We start from the raw sequence: 5,270 nt of genomic DNA, 5'->3' as shown, positions 1-5,270 counted from the left end.
TCTGATGTTTGCATAAATGCAACAAGAACGGTAACTGACTATCTTTGCTGGAATTTCATGATTGAATCTTAATGTGCCCCGCGAACCCTGCCCCGCAGCACCCCCTGCATGCGCTGCACCGTCAGCCCCAGCACCTCGGCATTCTACAGCTTGGCCTGCACCTGCGCCAGCGGGGGTGCCAGGTGGGAAAGGGATGTGAGGCCGGGCAATGCCCCGACCCCTGTCCGCCCGCTCAGCAGCCCCTGTTCTCCCCACTCTCTCACTGCTGCTTCTTCTTTCAGGGCCGCAGCGGGCAGCTCAGGCATCCAGCCCCCCCCCCCTTCTTTGACCTGGCTCTCAGGGGCTGAGTCTGCCTAGCAAAACAGTTCTAAATCACCAGGGCGGCTGCGGACTTCAGCTTTGTTCCTCCTTTGCTTTTCTCCTGGGAGCTTACTTGTGACCTTGAAGTTTAATTGATAAGACACCTACTAGCGGTCTGCAGCCAGTAACTTAACTGCTAACACCCCCGCCCCCCTTGTCTCAGCCCAGGCTGGTTGCTTTTCCTCACAGAGTCAGTCTGGAAAGATAACGGGTGCATAGGGAGATTTCTTGCAGACAGAAAGCCTGGAGACCACCTGAAATTTAGTTACAGATGCTTTCAGAATCGGGATGAGGGAGGAAGGGAAAGACCAGGTTATGTCCTCTATGAGGATTCTAATAAATAATTGAAAACAGCAAGTCAAACAAAACATGTCATAGGCAGGATTAGGGCCAGTAAATCTCTCCTCCCTGCAGAGCTGTAAGCCCTTTGTGTCCACCAAAGAGATAAGAAAACCATAAATAACAAGTTCTTGAAATTTACTACTTTGTTGATTTGCTAAGCAAATAGTTAACTTGAAAAGACTTCTCTCTTGCTTTTTTATAAGCAATCTCAGAACTAAGCAATCTGGGAATTACAGCGATTTACAACCCAGGTAAGAGCAACTGATAGAAATTTTTGTTAGCGAAGGGGGCTGATTCCTTCTGTAATGGCAAGCAAAAGACTCTGAGAACTGCTAGAGTCTCTTGCAGCCCATCGCAGGTCCAGTCCAAACGTTCAGCCAGATGAATTAACAGAATGTAGAATAAATCAAAGTAGCTTTCACTTCACACAGACCAGTATTGAGCAGCTAAGGCAAACACCCATATTTACACTTTCTTAGTAGACTAGCCCAGGCTGGAGCTGTATCCAGTCCCCCTTCTCTGTAGTAAATTGGCTAGTCCCACAGAAACAAACTTTGTTCCGACCCTATGGTGATCGGTGAGGAGAGACAGACAAGGGAGGGGGTGACCTGTTTTCACAGATCCTCACTCAGAGTTTAAACAATCTACCCAATTCCTAACAATTTCCCAATTTCTGAGGGAGCTCTATAGCCTCCCCTAATCTCTTTGAAATGATCAATCATAATAAAACAGAAAAACGCAGAAATAGACAACCAAAAAGCCCCCCAAAAAATCTCAGCCTTCCGACTCCACAGAAGCAAAACTGAACAGCGGGAGCGACCTGCCTTGTCTCAGATTCTTGTGAGGGGATTCCGCGTCCCTCCTGAAGTGAGGGGATTTCGCGTCCCTCCTGAAGTGAGGGGATTCCGCATCCCTCCAGAGGGGGAGGGGAATGTCTTCCGACTCCCCTGGCCCGTGGTCCTTCAGCAGTGCGTCCACCTAGACCACTTTGGGCACTAAAGAATTTCAGAAATGAGCTCACACAGGACAGAACATACAACACAGGACAGAACATATAACACACAGAATACACAACACACAGACACCTACGCGGGGTTCCTCGTGGGTCCTGGGGGTCCCGGCGAGCCCCCAACTGTTATGCCCAGATTTCAAGACCCCCCAAAAGACACCACCAGGGAGCGCCAAGTCTGATGCAAAAGCATAGAGCCTTTATTCAAGCTAGCTTGGTCCCCCTCTGCCTCCATTACTGGATGCGAGAGAGGCTAGAGTCTTGGAAGAACAAAAAATTTATAGGGCTTGGGGTCGGGGGGTGAGGGCTCACTCGGACCACTGATTTGGCCGATTCATGTTGGTTGAGTGAGGGCCAGGGGCTAAGGACGCAAGGGCAGGGTGCAGTTAGGGTCTGGTTACACAAAGACAGGGGGTGGCTAGCATACTTGCGGCCTTGAGTTTGTTTTCCCTTGCATTTCCATTGGCTGAGATAAGGGCAGGCTGAGTAACTGATACATTCTATGGCTTTTTCTTGGAAGAGGGGTTAGGGATACAGCTATCAGTCCCGTTCTGTCCTTTCATTAGCATCCTACTTAAAGCTCCAAGCCCACTCCTTGTGTCTGTCTTCACAGGTCTTGGCTTCAAGCAGAAGGAGCTAATCTGCCCTCTTTGCCTGTCTACCAGCTGTCAATCTTAATCACTCAAGAGTCTGTTTCTAACAGGGCTTTAGGTGGGGTTGGTGCTGTTTCATTTGCAGGGAATATAATGGGTGTTTTTCCTGTCCCAGCCTACTCCTCCATGAGTGGCCCAAAATATTACTCTGCCCTTGGATGGACAGAGATCCTTGTATAGAGACCAATGGAGCCAGCTGTGACCTTGGAGTTTTTATCAGTCTGGTTCCTAGAGTAGTGGGGTGGGTGGCCCCTCCTCCACTGAGGGCTCTTTGAGACTGTTCAGACCCATAAGCTTGGCCTCAGCCTTTGTTTCTTCAGTAAAGCTCAAAATGCAGGGTGTGGCAGGCTATATCACCTGCCCTAAAGCTACTGGGAGGAGGTATCTCCTCCCAGGGAAAATGGCAGTTTCAGTTTGGAAGCATATGAATGACCCAATGCAGGACTCCTAGCTACTGCTTTTCCAAGTCTCCCTGCCCTGCTTCCCACCCCTGCCTGTCCTCAGGCACCTCAAGTCCAAGCCTCCCTCCCTTCACCAATGCTCTGTGTGTGTAGTTGCAACTGAAAAGTCCTGTGCTCTGGGTTTAGAGATTTTTTTTTAAAGGCAATTGAAACTGCAGTTCTCTACCCCACTGGCTCTGGTCTTCCAGATCTAGACTCCACTGCCACCAGCAGTCTTGCTACCTTTCATAGCTGCTTGGATAACACGGTCGCTGCATGTTGTGGCCACGAACACAGCCACAGCCACCACCACTGCTGTGGGCAGGTGTGTGTGCTCCCAGAACAGTTCTCCCAGAAGCTCAGGTCCCTCCTCTAGGGGCAACCCCTCTCTTGCGATCTCCAGGTGCCTTCTGTTCTTCCCTGTTATAAGTCACCTCCTCAGCTGAACCACAATTGGAAATTCCAGGTGAATGTTCTCCAATTTAGTTGTATTTCCAGGCTGGCCCTGGGATGGGATGCCTGAAAGGTCTGCCTATTCAGCCACCATTTTCTCCTTCCTTATATATCTTTGAAAGATACTGACCTCATGGAATGAATGGTGAAGTACTTCCTCCTCTCCTGGTTTTTGAAAGTGTCTGTAATGTATTGGTGTTAATTCCTTAAATATTTAGTAGAATTCATGAGTGAAGCTATCTGGTATTGGGCTTTTCTTTGGTGGTAGTTTGTTGTTGTTTTTTAAATTTAACCTCTTTACTTGTTATAGGTAAATTCAGATTTTGTTTCTGCTTGAGTCACTTTCAGCAGTTTGTGTCCTTCTAAGAATCTAATGTAAAGTGTAAAAAATCAAAAGAAGAAAAGAAAATTTGTTTTTCTGCACAGTTAGCTGACAGCCTCCAGCAGTGACACTGTCAGAACCCACCTTAGCTTTTGAGCGGAAGCCATGCCCTTCCCAGGCCCAGCTCAGCAGAGCTCCCAGCATCTGCCCAAGCAGGACGTGGCTAAGGGTCAGTCTTTTCCCCAGAACTCTCTACTGCACAGACACAGGCTTTGTCAGATCTGGGATATCTTTGTCCAACCCAGCTACTTCTTCTCATTCCTTTTCAAATGTCAGATCTGCAGCGAGATCTGAGGCTTCCTCTGCCCCATGGAGCAGCAGCACCTGGTAGCCCAGAGCCTGGCAGGCCCAGTGTGGAGTGCCAGAGAGTAGGGTACTAGGTAGCCTAGTCCTGTTCAGCATGCTACTTGCCAGGATCACACTGAAGCCAGAACCCACAGGACAGGTCTAAAAATGCAGGTAACCTAGCCAGAAAAGAACCTGCAGCTGAACAGAAACTAAAACTTCCTGCCACAGGAATCCTGTGGCTTCACACAGAAATTTAATGACACAGAAAACTGAACACTATCAACTTTGCAAAGGCCCAAAGTTCACTTAAGTTTTCAAGTCTCCCTTTGGCTAGAGGTACATGGTTTTGAAATAAATTTGTCTAACTTTGAAATGTCCTAAAGTGTTTTAGTAGTCTTCATGCATCTTTTCTCTCTTGAAAAATAGTAAAATTTTTGGTAGATTTTAGTAGAAAATGGATTCATGGCAAAGAGAAAACAATCATTTTTATTTTGAGAATTTTTTATAAATTTAGACACTGTCTTCTTCCATTAGGACAGCTACAAAGAAAAGAAAGAAAGGAAATGCCATGGCCTAGGTGGCTTATAAAAAGCAGAAATGCGTCTTCTAGTCTGCAGGTTAGAAGTCCAGGATCAGGTTGCTGCATAGTTAGGTTCCAGTGAGGGCTCTCCTGGGGACTGACAATTTCCATTTGTGTCCTCAGTGAAAGGGATGAGCCAGCTCTCTAGGGACTCTTTACAAGGGTACTTGCAGGAGGCAAATATCAAACAGTAATTAACATACAAATTCGAGAAGTCCTTAGAAGGCTAATGGACTTTGATATTTCAGCAAGGACTGAAAATCTGCACATTATTACCTGTTGCTGGCTGAATGGCTGAAGGAAATACCCTAACCTGATAATCCTTTTATTGTTTACCAAACTTTACCTTTGATATGTCTGTTTTCTTTGCTAAAGGGAAAATGTGTATTCCAGTAAATAAAAAGGCTATGGGTTTGGAGATTCAGAGAGCCACACTACTAGAGAGTGAGCCTCTCTCTGGCTCCGCATGTATTCTAAAGTTATATTTCTTGTCTAGTATATCCATTTATGCACAGCCCCTTCTCCAGATCCTGAATCCTTGCTGCAAGAGTCACAATTGTTTTCTCTTTGCCATGAATCCATTTCCTGCACTGATCTCAGCCATGAGGAACCTCCTAATGCCATCCCCTTTGGCATTAGGTTTCCAACCTCTGACTATTGAGAGGACACAAACATTGAGGCCACACAGAGACTGGCCCACCTTAGTATTTTTTCAGTTCTTACAAAGAGTAGGTATTTCCCTTTGTAATCCTTGTAGATTTTT

This window comes from Myotis brandtii, unplaced genomic scaffold, assembly GCF_000412655.1.
Source record: "Myotis brandtii unplaced genomic scaffold, ASM41265v1 scaffold1533, whole genome shotgun sequence".
Taxonomy (NCBI): Eukaryota; Metazoa; Chordata; class Mammalia; order Chiroptera; family Vespertilionidae; genus Myotis; species Myotis brandtii.
Note: the sequence above shows the minus strand (reverse complement) of the source record.